This window comes from Cetorhinus maximus, chromosome 2 (assembly GCF_964194155.1).
Source record: "Cetorhinus maximus chromosome 2, sCetMax3.hap1.1, whole genome shotgun sequence".
NCBI classification, from domain to species: domain Eukaryota; kingdom Metazoa; phylum Chordata; class Chondrichthyes; order Lamniformes; family Cetorhinidae; genus Cetorhinus; species Cetorhinus maximus.
The window spans coordinates 220,262,172-220,277,985 of NC_135880.1; positions in this window are offsets into that span (position 1 = coordinate 220,262,172).

Genomic DNA, 15,814 nt, shown 5'->3' on the forward strand with positions numbered 1-15,814 from the left:
CAATCTGAAAATTATTGCTTGTATTTGTACATGGTGTTACTGGTTTGCACTCTCAGGCAAGTGATAGTCCTGCCAGTTCTTTGAGCGATTATCCTTTGTGTGTGGGTGGCCAGAATGAAATGTAGAAGCTCATCATTATTAAGCTTCCCTCAATATTTGATAAACAGCAGTAGAAGAAAACAAACAAATCATATTCAGATGAAGGGACATTTGGGGAAAAATGTTTGAATTACCTAATACAATCAAATCAATAAATTAATTAAGTGTTGTATATGCAGTACCAGCAAAAGATGCAGAGGCCAATATCTGGCATCTTTGTAATGAGATACAAGGTTACACTGACTGATTCTCTCTTTGATCCATCATCTTTCACACTAAAGGCCCTGTTATACTTATTACATTCTTCTCCCTCTGTCCTATCATCTGTTATTGACTTTCCAGCATAGAGACACTAGGGTAATGACAGACATTCTATGACACCTGGCTTTGTTCCTTGTCCAGTCATTAATCAAGATATCTTTCTGAATTTGCTTCTGCATGGGTACCAAGTGCAGGACTACAGCCTTGCCTTAACATCCTTAGTGAAGGTAGGGAGTGAGAGCAGTTTTTTAAAAAAAAATGCTGCTTCCTTCTGAAATCTCTTAACTTTAAGAAAATGGAGGGTCATTTTAACCACCAGCATAAACACTGGGACAGAGCATCTGGGCTGAATGGTCTCTTTATGTGTTGTAAAGTCTGTAATTCTTTTTTAGTATCTTCAAATTTTTTCTCTGCGGGCCATAAGTCTCTGGAATTCTTGCCCTCAGTGGAGGCTGGGTCATTGTCTATAACCAAGGTGGAGTTAGATAGTTTTTGATCAACAAGGGTTATGAGGGGTTGAGGCAGACAGGAAAGTGGAGTTGAGGCCATGATCAGATCAGCCATTATCTTATCAAAATGCCGAATGGCCTACTCCTAATTCTTGTGTGTATGCCACTTCCTCTGTCCCAATATCCAAATTATTTGAGCTACATAGTGAAAGATGGGAAGTCTTGTGTCACAGTGGGTAGTGCCCCTACCTCTGGACCAAAAGCTCCGGCTTCATGTCCCACTTCAGGACCTGAGGAAGGTACGTCCATAGAGCATCCAAGCAGGTTTGTTATCAGCTTCTAAATCCTTCCACTAACCCTGATAGGTATGTGGTAAAAGTTGGAGAGTTTCCTGGTCAGCCATGCTGCAGTACCTTGCCAAGCATAATCATGGACCAATCTGTTGGAAGTCTGTGGTTGTCAATACCCTCTTAGGGCATGGTACCTGAAGAAGGAGGAGGACAGAAGTGGCCCTAAAATATAACCCTCCAAAGAACCACCAGCACCAGGCACTCTAAGATATTGCCCTTAACTCCCACTGACAGTTTCCTTCCTTCTAACCAATTTTTAATCCAGTTTAATACCTTTCCCATAATTTTAGAAACAGAAAGATATACAGACAGAAGGAGGCTATTCGATCCATCATGTCCTTGCCGGCTGCGAAAGAGCTATCCCGTCTAATACCACCTTCCAGCTCTTAGTCCTGTAGGTTATGACACCTCAAGGCACAAACCAAAAATTTCTTAAATACGATGAGGGCTTCTGCCTCTGCCACTCTTTCAGGCAGTGACTTCTGGACCCCTAATCACCCCCTGGGTGAAAGGATTACTCCTTCCACAAATTATTTTAAATCTATGCCTCCTTTATACCTCTTACCTCCATTAATCTCCTGTGTGGCACCTTGTGTAGGATGCTCTGAAGGCCACGTACATCACAGCACTCCCGTTCCCTCGTCCACATATCTGGAAAATTAAAATAATGGATTCTGTTCGGCGAAATTTCAGGCTGTAGCATGGGTTACAACCTGAAGATGCAACTCTCTCTATATTATGTCAACGAGATCTTTCCTGTTTGTGCACTGCCTGGGCCAGTTGGACTATTCTGTCGCTCCTTCGGCAGGGCAGATCATGTGCCTGTGATCAGTGGGTCCCAGCGCATGTGCTGGTTATGATCGCACAGGATTTCACGCAGTGTGGTACCATAGTTAGGATTGTTTAGGACCTCTCCAAAACACTGAACTGGTTTGCTGAAGTCATTGAAAGCATTTTACAATTTATTGTGATTTGATTTGCAGTTTGTAGATCAGCATAGTTCAGTAAATTGAATGAATTCTGCTGATAAATGGGCAACAAGTAATGATCAAATAGTAGTGCTATTCAGCAAAATAAATAAAACAAATGAGCAGGGTGGTAAATAGTCAGCAGAAGAGCATTTGGTGCCATTTAATTCATTTGAGAGGAATAGTCATCTAATAAAACTTATGAAACAAAACACAACACTAGATCAGCAAAACACTCCGGCTACCTGAAATCCGAAATAAATACTCAGCAGGTCTGTGGAGAGACCATCATCAGAACTGGGCCATGTTAGAGATGTAGAAGCTTTTAAGCAAGTATTAAGACAATTAAACCTCATGGCCGTTCAGTCCTGAGCTGAATTTCATACCTCAGATCTGGTCCATCATCCATTCTCAGAGCTCTGGAGAATCATCTGGCTATGCCCCCATTCTCCTTTCCATTACAGAAATGGTTAGCTACAGCTTCATCACCTCATGGTTCAGTTTCTCCACAACAAACTCAAATTCATCTTGTACCCTGTGCACCTATAACCTACCTTGCACAGAGCTTCACCTATCCATCACTTCTGTCCTTGTCCAACTCAACACCCTCTCTCTGGCCCATTGACTTTCAAGTTCTTGTCAATCCCTCCATGGTCCTGCCCATCCTACTTCTGTCACCCACTCGGCTGATTCCTGAGATGAAGGGGTTATCTTATGAGGAAAGGTTGAGCAGGTTAGGCCTTAGAGTTTAAAAGAACGAGAGGTGATCTTATTGAAATATATAAGATCCTGCGGGGGCTTGACAAGATGGATGCTGGGAGGATGTTTCTCCTTATGGGGCAGGGGCACAGTTTTAGAAATAAGGGATCTCCCATATACGACTGAGATGAAGAGGAACATTTTCTTTCAGAGGGTTGCTAGACTTTGGAATTCTCTAGAGAGCAGTAGAAGCTGGGTCATATATTCAGGCTGAGTTAGACAGATTTTTGATTGACAAGGGTTATTGGAAAGTGGAGTTGAGGCCACAATCATCAGTCATGAACGGTGGAGCAGGCTCGAGGGGCTGAATGGCCTACTCCTATTTCTTATGATCTTATCACTAGGCCTTTTGTATCAGCATGGAAGCAATCCTTTTCCAACTCCAGTCTATTGCATGTACTGCATTCCCAAACCTCCACCTCCTTAACTCCGCTCTAAGCTGCCAAATCCCTGCTGTCTGGAATTCTTCTGCCTTGTTACTTCTCTGCCCTCTTTCAAAAAGCTTAAGACTTGCATCTCTTGCTTTCAACTCCCTCCCATAAATTTTCTTCTACTTCCTATGCAATGTCTGATATTCCCAATATACACACCTTGGATCACTTTTTTTTTAACAGGAAAGCAGCCATATAACTCCAGAAGGTGCAATATGCAAGCCTGAGTGTAAGTCAAAGGTGTCCTCTTGAACATCCCACTCTTTATTGCTCCGCTATTGGTGGCCATGCCTTCAGCTGCTGAGGCGCTAAGCTTTGGATGTCTCTCCCTAAACCTTTCTTCCTCTCTACCTCTCCTTCTTTAACATGCTCCTTAAAATCTACCTTTTTGAGAAATTTTTTTGGCCACTTCGTATCTTGATGTGGCTTGGTGTCAAATTTTGATCACAATTTTGTAAAATACCTTGAGCCATTTTACTGCATTAAAGTTGCTGTATAAATAGAAGTCGTAACGCCTGGATTGACATTCAGTATTGCTTCTCAGCCCCCTGTGTCATTGTTTTGAATTATTACATTTTATATATAGAGCACAGTCCAGCTAGACTATTGGGAGGTCAACTATTCCGGTCTGGTTTCTGTGGTTGTGTTGTGGGTGAATTTTAAGCTCTTGTACTAATTAGAGTTTCAAGCATCTAAGGAGATGCCTGTGGGCAGAATTAATTCATTAGGTTTTCTGCTTATAAAGCTTTAAGGGACCTTTTGATGCATGTGTTCAGACAAGAGAAAATCATCTTCATGTTTGGGAGTGTTTAAAAGACTGCATGTAAAATAGAAGACAAACCATTTCTCAACTATTCATTACTCTTTGTATGGAACTTGTACCCTTTGTGGATAATTTCCTTGTGTGAAGGGATAATGCTGTTGGGGAATTTCCATTTCCATTTCAGGTATCCTGTGTCAGTCTTGCACTCTCCCAGGTAAAGTGGCATGCAGATATGATAAGGTAGCAGTTAGAATTCCTGGACTAGTTAATCCAGAGATTGTGAACTCAAACCCCACCTGTGACAATTTAAGAATTTGAACAATAACAACAACTTGCACTTATATTAGTGGCTTTAATATAGAAAAACATCCCAAGGAACTTCACAGGAATGCTAGCAAACACAATTTGACCTCAAGCCACATAAAGGGACATTAAGGAAGGTGTTGGTGGCTATTAGGGAATGACTTTTGTGGTGGGGCCCCAAGATAATGGTTTTGGTATTCCCAATATTTAATTGGAGGAGCTTTCTGCTCACCTAGTGCTAGATGTCAGACAAGCAGACTGATAATTTCGAGACTCTGGAGGAATCGGGAGAGGTAATGGTGAGTTAGAGCTGGATGTCATTGGTGTACATGTGAAGCTAGACATTGGATGAAGGCAGCATGTTGATGAGACGTAGGAGGGGGCCAAGGGTAGATCCTTGGGGGACACCAAAGGTAACAGTGTGGGAGCAAGAAGAAAAGCCATTGCAGGTGATTCTTTGGCTACAGCTGAATAGATTACAATGGAACCAGGTGATTGCCAATTGTGGACCTGATTATTCTGCCCCAACCATGTGCCAATAGCAAAAGAGCTGTTACTTTGTAGTGATATTGAAAATGTTAATGTTAAATTAGTGACAGGTTTGTTCTACAGGATTTGATTTGAACTCAGGTGCCAGAGGGCAAAGGTCAGTGTCCTGAGCCATACCTGTTGCTCTAAGCAGCGAACAAATGGAAAGAGACAAGCTTTGCATACTATATTAAAGCAGTATGCTAACATGAATATTTCTTTATTCTCATGATTACATGGTTGAAATCACTCCTATCAATTTGGAAAAAGTTGGAACGAGTACTAAACTTCTACTCAGCCAGTCTTTTAAGTTATCAGCAAAATTTAAAGAGCTTTAAGAGACTGTTTGGTGCAGGTGTGACCTTGTGCATGATTGTGGGAGCAGAACTTAACTCAGTTTTATTGAGGTACTTCTAGGTTCTTCACATACTGGTTCAGTTCGATCTTTAAACTTGCCAGGAATTTACACTGCCACAAATGATTAATGGAGTGCATTACAGGATTTGTTGCAGCAAACTTTTCAATAGTGATAGAGGGGGGAAACAGGTCATGGTGGATAATGAATACTGTTTAGGTGTGATGGATGATACTCTATAATTAAATATTAATGGTGCAATGGTTCGACAGTCTGATCCAACTCTGTTATCAAAAGCTTAATGATAAGGATTGCTGTTAGATTCCAAAAGAAACTGTGAAAGAGGCTTTCTAAGACCATTTTTAGTGCTTTTAGAAACTGCTATTTACTCATACTAAAATGGATGACTGAACTAATATCCTATTAAACACTGCAGCATGATCAAAGGTGCCAGAATTTGAATGTGCCACTTAGAAAGGCAGAACTTGCATTTATATAGTGTCTTTCACATCTTCAGGACATCACAAAGTGTTTTACAGGCAAGTGTAAGAAACATGGAAGTCAATTTAAGCTCCCAGAAACAAGATTTGAGATGATGTTTTAGTGATGGTGCTTGAGGGGTAAATATTGATCAGTCTCAGCTTTGAAATAGTGTCCTGGGATCTTTCATATCCGCCTGAGAGGGCAGAGAGGGCCTCGGTTCGACAGCACCTGTGACAGTGCAGCACTCACGCAGCACTGCACTGGAGTGTCAGCCTAGATTATAGGCTCAAGTCTCTGTAATGCAATTTGAAACCACAATCTTCTGACTCATGTTTGGTCTAGAATAAGAGGAAGTGATGGACACTTCCTTTCACTCCCATTTGGGGGGAAGCGATGGCTTAGTGGTATTTTCAGTGGACTAGTAATCCAGAGACCCAGGGTAATGCTCTGGGAACCCAGGTTCAAATCTTTGGCAGATGGGGTAATTTGAATTCAATTTTTCAAAAATCTGGAATTAAAAGTCCAATGATGACCATGAAACCATTGTCGATTGTTGTAAAAACCCATCTGGTTCACAAATGCACTTTAGGGAGGGAAATCTGTCGCCCTAATGCGCCGCCACACTGTCATTGTGGAGATGAAGTCCCACCTTCACATTGAGGATACCCTCCATCGTGTTGTGTGGCACTACCACCATGCTAAATGGGGTAGATTTCGAACAGATCTAGCAACTCAAGACTGGGCACCCATGAGGCGCTGTGGGCCATCAGCAGCAGTAGAATTGTACTCGAACACAATCTGTAACCTCATGGCCCGGCATATCCCCCACTCTACCATTACCATCAAGCCAGGGGATCAACCCTGGTTCAATGAAGAGTGCAGGAGGGCATGCCAGGAGCAGCACCAGGCATACCTAAAAATGAGGTGTCAGACTGGTGAAGCTATTACACAGGACTACTTGTGTGCTAAACAGCATAAACAGCAAGTGATAGACAGAGCTAAGCGATCCCACAACCAAAGGATCATGTCTAAGCTCTGCAGTCCTGCTGCATCCAGTCGTGAATGGTGGTGGACAATCAAACAACTCACTGGAGGAGGAGGCTCCACAAATATCCCCATCCTCGATGATGGGGGAGCCCAGCACATCAGTGCAAAAGATAAGGCTGAAGCATTTGCTACAATCTTCAGCCTGAAGTGCCGAGTGGATGATCCATCTCGGCCTCCTCGGAGGTCCCCAGCATCACAGATGCCAGTCTATAGCCAATTCAATTCACTCCACTTGACATCAAGTGATGACTGAAGGCACTGGATACTGCAAAGGCTATGGTGCCTGACAATATTCCGGCAAAAGTATTGAAGACTTGTACTCCAGAACTTGCCGCACCCCTAGCCAAGCTGTTTCAGTCCAGCTCCAACACTGGCATCTACCCGACTATGTGGAAAATTGCCTACGTATGTCCTGTACACAAAAAGCAGGACAAATGCAACCTGGCCAATTACCGCCCCATCAGTCTACTCGCCATCATCAATAAAGCAGTGGAAGGGGTCATCAACAGTGCTACCAAGCGGCACTTGCTTGGCAATAACCTGCTCACTGACGCCCAGTTTGGGTTCTGCCAGGGCCACTCAGCTCCTGACCTCATTACAGCCTTGGTTCAAACATGGACAGAAGAACTGAACTCCCGAGATGAGGTGAGAGTGACTGCCCTTGACATCAAGGTTGCATTTGACTGTGGCATTGAGGAGCCCTAGCAAAACTGGAGTCAACGGGAATTAGGGGAAAACTCTCCACTGGTTGGAGTCATACTTAGCATAAAGGAAGATTGTTGTGGTTGTTGGAGGTCAACCATCTCAGCTCCAGGACATCACTGCAGGAGTTCCTCAGGGTAGTGTCCTCAGCCCAATCATCTTCAGCAATGACCTTCCTTCCATCATAAGGTCAGAAGTGGGGATGTTCACTGATGTTTGCACAATGTTCAGCACCATTCGCGACTCCTCAGGTACTGAAGCAGTCCATGTCCAATGCAACAAGGCCTGGACAATATCCAGGCTTGGGCTGTCAAATGGCAAGTAACATTCGCGCCACACAAGTGCCAGGCAATGACCACATCCAACAAGAGAGAATGCAACCATTGCCCCTTGATGTTCAATGGCATTACCATCACTGAATCTCCCACTATCAACATCCTGGGGGTTACCATTGACCAGAAACTGAACTGGACTAGCCATATAAATACTATGGCTACAAAAGCAGGTCAAAGGCTAGGAATTGTGTGATGAGTAACTCACCTTCTGACTCCCCAAAGCCTATCCACCATCTACAAAGCACAGGTCAGGAGTGTGATGGAATACTCCCCAGTTTCCTGTATGAGTGTAGCTCCCACAACACTCAAGAAGCCTGACACCGTCCTGGACAAAGCAGCCCACCTGATTGGCACCACATCCACAAACATTCACTTTTTCCACCACTGTCACTCTGTGACTCACAGTAGCAGCATCTACAAGATGCACTGCAGGAATTCACTAAGGCTCCTTTGACAGCATCTTCCAAACCCATGACCACTACCTTCTAGAGGGACAAGGGCAGCAGCTAGATGGGAACACCACGACCTGGAAGCTCCCCTCCAAATAAATCACCATCCTGACTTGGAAATATATCACTATTCCTTCACTTTTGCTGGGTCAAAATCCTGGAACTCCCTAACAGCACTGTGAGTGTACCTACACCACATGGACTGCAGCAGTTCAAGAAGGCAGCTCACCACCATCCTCTCAAGGGCAACTAGGGATGGGCACTAAATGCTGGCCCACACCCTGTGAATGAACAAAAAAAAACTGCTATTAAGCACAAGGCTATTCTCTTCTCATCCCCAATTGCCCATTTTGTGTACATTTAAATAGATTGACAAAAGCGGCTCATCTTTGACTTGTACTTTTATGGGCTGGGATCCAATGGGATGCCTCACTGATGCTCAGTGTCCAGGGTCATGGTAAGAATGGCCACTTGACTGAGGCATTGAAGAGCCACTGGTGTCCAGCGATCACATGAAAAGTCACTGCCCTCACGCAAACTATCCTGGGTTTTTCGGGACTGTCCTGTAACTCGGCCTCTCATCCCATGTTTTGGGTCTGGCCTTCCCGGGACGCATTTTGTCCTGGGTTTCTTCTGTCCTTGCAGTTCTTGCGTCTGCGCAGGTGTTGGCTACAGCAGGTTGGTGGTTTGTGTGTAGGGCTGTCCACTGGGTGTCCCCCACCACCCCCCCAACCCCCGCCTCCACTCCCTTGGGTCCTCCCTCTCCCATCCCAGAGCCCAGGAGCCCCCACAGTCCCAACAGCTTCTTCCTCCAGACCCCACCCCCACCCGCTCCCATGGTCTCGTCAACAACAACTCCCCCCATGGTAAATTATCAAACTGTCCCTTATTTTTTCACCCAGCGTTGATCACCCTGCTCAAAATAGGAGAAATTCAAGAGTTCAAATGATAGGTTATTGAACTAAAAAATATACACTTTTAATTGTTGTGAGTGGGTACAGGGCCTTTGCGAATTTACATATAAATAGCAATAGGTTTGAGAAAGTATTGGTCTCCTTCAATACTGAGGGAAAGGAGCTATTCAAAGCCAAAGTGAATGAAGTTTCCTTTAAGCAATGAGGGGGATAATTTACTGTCATAGCATTTGCTTTGCTTGCTTTTGTTGCTTGGGGATAATCTTGACTGACTCAATAGATCTATCTGTTGAAAAAGATGAAATGCATTTTTCTGAGTGGTGCCTGTTTTACTGAATAGTATGTGTCATTTTGGAATATTTCAGAGATAATTTTGAGAAGGTGGATTGCATATTATAGATATAAATAATGCTGCTTCAGTTTTTCAGAGGAGTTGAGGGACAGGTTAATCTTGAAATAGGTGGAGTGGGAGGGAATTTACTGGTTGACTAATACAACATGGAATCTGGACTGGGTGGGCTGGATGGCCTATTGTTCCAAAATTTTCATGCTAACATAATATATTCTATTTAATTTTATGTTATATTTAACACAATAATGGGACTCAGCTATAAACAGAATAGTCAACCATCAAGGCTAAGAGGGAAATAATCTGCAATTTTAAAATAGATCCTAATTTTAAACACAACAACTTTTTTAGTGAGTACTTCAAAAGTTCTGATAATGGCAGAAATCTCATGGATTAACTTCCAAGATTTGTGACCTTATTTTGAATTCCATCCATCTTATGGTTTCTGTCATTTTGTTCAGCCATACATCCAGCATAAGGATGCTGACCCTGGATTACTGCTGGCCCTCTCTCCAATATTGGTAGTCGAGCATTCAGGCACTGGAACTCTCCTCCACAAACTTTCTGCCTCACTAATTCTCTCCCTATCTTTTAGAAGCCTCCTAAAAACCTTCCTTCTTAACTGTGTCTTTTATCTGCCCCCTGCTCCCCCCAATACCAAGTTCCTTACTTCTTTTTCAGTCTACACCTCCACCTTTCTAAAATGTTGTAAAATATTCTTACATGTGAGAGGTGCTCTATAAGTTGTTGCTAGTGATGGTAATGGCAGTGTTAGTGTTGCGATGGTGATGCTGAGGATAGTTTCGGTGGCTGTTAGTGTTGGGGTAGTATTGGTCCAGGCACAATAGGCCTAGATGGTGTGCAGCCTATCACACTGGCTGCTAGCAGTGGCACCACACCTTCAATGGAAAATCACAACCTATAATCACAGACTGTATTACAACCTCACTGTTATTACTGAATCACTGCCCGTTTATTTTCCCCCTGTCCTGAAATAATTGATCCCTTGCTGGAATTCTCCTGCTCTTCTTCATTTAGTGCCGCGGGATCTTTCTCACCCACTCCAGTAGGCTTGCAGAATCTTGATTTATCATCTGACCCAAATAACAGCACCTCCAACAGTGCAGCATAGCTACACTGCGGCACTCTTACTTTTTGCCAAGATTATGTGCTGGAGTGCAGCTTGAACATGCAAATGAATGACCTGAAGTTGCGAATGTTGCCCACTGTGCCAAGCTGGCACTTGGGATTAGACCAGCGAAGTTAGTACTCATGGTAAGTTACTGAACAAATTCACAAGAGTCTGCTGATGAACTTCTAACACAAAGAATGAATCATTTATGAAATAAGAAAAATGAGCAATATTACACCAGACAGAAAGGTTAGAAAGATCTCAATACAAACACAGTGATGACCATGAATGAGCCTTGCTGCACATTTCCCCCTTTAAAGATGGCAGCTGCACATGCACCCTGGTGCACATTATCTATCATCAGCATATAACTGTGCATGCAGGATGTTGGCAGCAAACGCAGCCTTAAATTTAACGATAAGGATTGGCAGGTTATGTAAATTCCTTCCAGTAACATCTTTTTCCTATAATGAGATGAATGAAGACACTTGCATAATTTACTTGCTACATCTTTCCTAACATTTCTATCCTGCTAACAGTTTTACATTTATCGTCAACAGTTAATACTTTCTTCATTACCATACGTATATTACATATCAAGCCTTTGTTCTTTTAAATAAAGCATCTTCTTCCAGACTCCTTGTCAGTAACAGGTTACCACACTTGACGCCTCTTTTGTACATCTGCGTATTTTGTACATTTGAACTTGAAAAAGTGCAACATCCCAGCCGGCATCTGGGAATCCCTGTTGCAAGACCACCTGAAGTGGAGGGAAAGCATCCGGGAAGGAGCTGAACACCTCGAGTCTCATCGCCAAGAGCTAGCTGAAGCCAAGCGTCAACAGTAAAAGGAGGGCACGGCAACCCGGGCACCCCACCCACCCGTTTCCCCTACCACTGTCCGCCCCACCTGTGACAGAGGCTGTAGGTCACGCATTGGACTCTTCAGTCACCTGAGAACTCATTTTTAGTGTGGAAGCAAGACATCCTCAACCCCGAGGGACTGCCTCAGAGAGGAGAGACATTTGTGCAGTATCCTCTCCTCAAAAATTGTCCATCCACTCCATTTATGTGATAATGATCAGATCATCTGTTTTAGTGGTTTTCAATATAGGATAAATATTGGCCAGGAAACCAGGGAACTCCCTACACAAGTCAGCTCAAGGGATCTTTTACATCTACTTGATGGGGCAGATGGGACCTCAGTTTAATGTCTCATCCAAGAGACAGCACCTCTGGTAGTGTAGGATTTCCTTGCTGCTGCACTGAGGGTGTCAGCCTAGATGATGTGTTCAACTTTCTGGAGTGGGACTTGAACTCACAACCTTCTAACTCAGAGAGAGTGCTACTGCTGAGCCAGGGCTGATAGCTTTTGGTGTACAGCATAAGACCATAAGACATAGGTGCAGAAATTAGGCCATTCAGCCCATCGAGTCTGCTCCGCCATTCAATCACGGCTGATAAGTTTCTCAACCCCATTCTCCCACCTTCTCCCCGTAACCTTTGATCCCCTTACCAATCAAGAACCTATCTATCTCGGTCTTAAATACACTCAATGACCTGGCCTCCACAGCCTTCTGTGGCAATGAATTCCATAGATTCACCACTCTCTGGCTAAAGAAGTTTCTCCTCATCTCTGTTCTAAAAGGTCTTCCCTTTACTCTGAGGCTGTGCCCCTCGAGTCCTAGTCTCTCCTACTAACGGAAACATCTTCCCCACGTCCACTCTATCCAGGCCTTTCAGTATTCTGTAAGTTTCAATCAGATTCCCCCCTCATCCTTCTAAACTCCATCGAGTATAGACCCAGAGTCCTCAAACGTTCCTCATATGTTAAGCCTTTCATTCCTGGGATCATTCTCGTGAACCTCCTCTGGACCCTCTCCAGGGCCAGCACATTCTTCCTGAGATACGGGGCCCAAAATTGCTCACAATATTCTAAATGTGGTCTGACCAGAGCCTTATAAAGCCTCAGCAGCACATCCCTGCTTTTATATTCCAGTCCTCTCGAAATAAATGCCAACGTTGCATTTGCCTTCCTAACTACTGACTCAACCTGCAAGTTAACCTTAAGAGAATCCTGGACTAGGACTCCCAAGTCCCTTTGCACTCCAGATTTCTGAATTCTCTCCCCATTTAGAAAATAGTCTATGCCTCTATTCTTCCTACCAAAGTGCATGACCTCACACTTCCCCACATTGTATTCCATCTGCCACTTCTTTGCCCATTCTCCTAACCTGTCCAAATCCTTCTGCAGCCTACCCGCTGCATGCAGCGACAATGCAGCATGTTTGGTGCTAAACATGGACAAATCTCCCTTCAGTCCTTTCTTGTGACATTCCACTGTGCTTTAGTTGTGCCTATTCTTCTTGGCAAGGGGACGTGTTGGGATCTCTTGTTCTGACAGCAAATGTCTCCAGATCAGCTGCTATTGTGACTGGAATTGTTGAAGTATAAATTTGGTTTAACATCAGGTGCTACTTACAGCAATGACCGAAATGTGATTGATGTGACAAAATTAATTACCAAACTATGATAAAAGAAATGAAGATTTGCATTTATATATTCCCATTAATCACACCTTTCAGCATGACTTCTGGATTCATTGAATTACTTTGAACTGGAACAATTGCTACTGTGTAGGGAAACATGCCAACCTGCAAAAAAAAGCATTGAGATGAATAACAAATAATTTCTTCTTTTGTGGTGTTGGTCAAGAGATAGCTGTTGATCAGGGAACGAGAAAGACTCTTTGCTCTTTGCGTGGCGTTATGGAATTGTTTGCACTCAGCTGTATGCAGCAGAATAGGCAGATAGGCCCTTGGGTTAATGCTCGAATTAAGTGCTCATTAACCTTGAAAACATATTAGTTTCTTTTTGTCAGCCAAATTAAGTGAATGTGTTTCACTTTTAATTTAGCGCTGCAAGCACTCAACATTGCCGGTAAGTTATTGACTTTTATGTTGCAGAATTTGTCTTACTTTTTGCGGGTTGTTCTATCTTGTTCATCTTGTGCTTTTGCAGCCAACACGTGCTCCAATCAAACCAGGATACTAAAGGAGCCCAACCATCTGCACCATTGGAATTCTTGATCAGAATTTATGCCTGAAAAGATTACAATATCTAAAGGCATTAGTTTATCATTATCATGGTTATCCCAACCGGGTCTTTTTTTTGGGAGGAATATTTTACTCTCTATTGCTCTGTCTGTCGGCCTCTTGGCTTCTCCAGCCAACATGGCGGTTGGCAGAGCTGCTCTCTGTCCTCTGGTGCTTTGCTTTGGAGCTCGTTGGCCACCTTCCAAAGGCAGCCAGGTTGATACCAGATCTCAAAACTGTACCACACCATTCAAGAGCTCTGTATGTTACACTCTAATGCACTGTACTATTACCGAAACCTAAAAACATTAACCAGTGTGAATGAAATGCCTTTTACAGAGTACATTATTTATGGATCCTAAATATAAATTCAGCAAATTGATTCCATTTTAGCAACTCTAGACATAATTCATTTTTATACTCTGTACTTTAAATGTCACACTTACTCTGACGCCAAATGCTTTATTATGCATAAGTTATACCAACACTCATAACACCATTATCATAATAACCTGCATTCAGGCTTTGGGTTTCACATTTTTGCAGTACAAAGTCTCGATTGAGTTCTTGCACAGTATGCCCAGTGCAGTACCAAGGGAGTACAATGAATGTCAGCTCGCAGTATTCCTTCAGGTGAGAGCTGCAGCTGTTTCTAGCTGGGGTGGAAATTACCTTGTTCAAGAGGTAGGTGTTGTAGAGCATTGTTCAGAGCAGAGTGATCTCCTGCATTAGTTTCGATCACCAATGGAGGTCAGAGAGGAATTTCCCAAATTTCTTTGACACCCCCCCCGCCCCCCCCTCCCCCCCCCATCCCCCGCAATTGGTCTTGGTTTTTTACCTGGAATTTTTGCCTCCCCCAGGGGATCTCACAGTTTTGGGTGGAGTGAAGAGTACGTACATTGTGATACACAGGGCATTGGAATCGGGGTAGGATGTATTGGACGGATCAGAAGGATTTTTTCCTGTCTGCCATTGTCTGTATGTGCCCTGGTAAACTAGATTACCATCAGCCACCAAAGGGTTAATGTTAGAACCCAATTAATTTACAAATAATGAAGTGCTTTGCGGCAATGGCAATGTTTGCAAGGACTCTTTATTAAGCTTTTTCTGCTTGGTGAAGAAATTTAATCTGTGATGATATATGTACAGACGTTGCCTCAGAGGACATTTGGACCATTTTCAGCCACCTCAGACGGCCAGATGCTAAGTGGCTCTGCTTACTTCTATTTGCACCACAGGGTACTTTATAATTGAATTTTTCACAGCCAGAGGTTTTTTCCCCGAGGTATCCACAACTATCTCTTGATAATCTGTCATCAGCTTTTAAACTCCAATTTTAAATAATCCATGGCACAAACATGGCTGGAATCGACTAACAATGAGGACCTTGGCTGTAATCTTGTGTCTTTTTCTGGTTAGGAATGCCTACCTAACAAATTACCTTGTCTGTACTACCTGCTGTTATCTTTCCATTTGCATCTCTAGCCTCCTTGCTATCCCATACACAGTAGTTGTGATGAAAGACAAGGCAATGGTGTTGCATTCAATGCTCATCAAAAAGAACCTTGTCCCTGAATGACAGTGACAATTTTTTTGAATGTAACTGTATTGCTCGTCGCTAAGATGAGACGCTTTAAAGAGAGAATTTTCATTTGGATAATGCTTTGTGTCTTCAGGATGTTACAAAGTGCTTCACATCCAATGAATTACTTTTCTGAGGTACAATTTTTGTAGCCTAGGCAAACATGACAGTCAATTTGCGTACAGCGAAGTCCAACAAACTATATCTGTGGCATCTAGTTAATCTGTTTTCACTGAGGGAATAATGTTGAGACAGTACACTGTCTGTTCTTTGGATAGCATTATGGGATAGTTTGCTTGCTTTCATAGAGACTTTGCTTTAATATTTACTTTGAAAGGTGGCACTTCTGACAGTGCAGCACACTGACAGTGTTGAACAGATGACACACTTGAACCTGTTTCCAGGTCAGAGTGCAATCAAGTTATAATAAAGTTGAAAAATCTGGGCCCTTTCACCGGGGC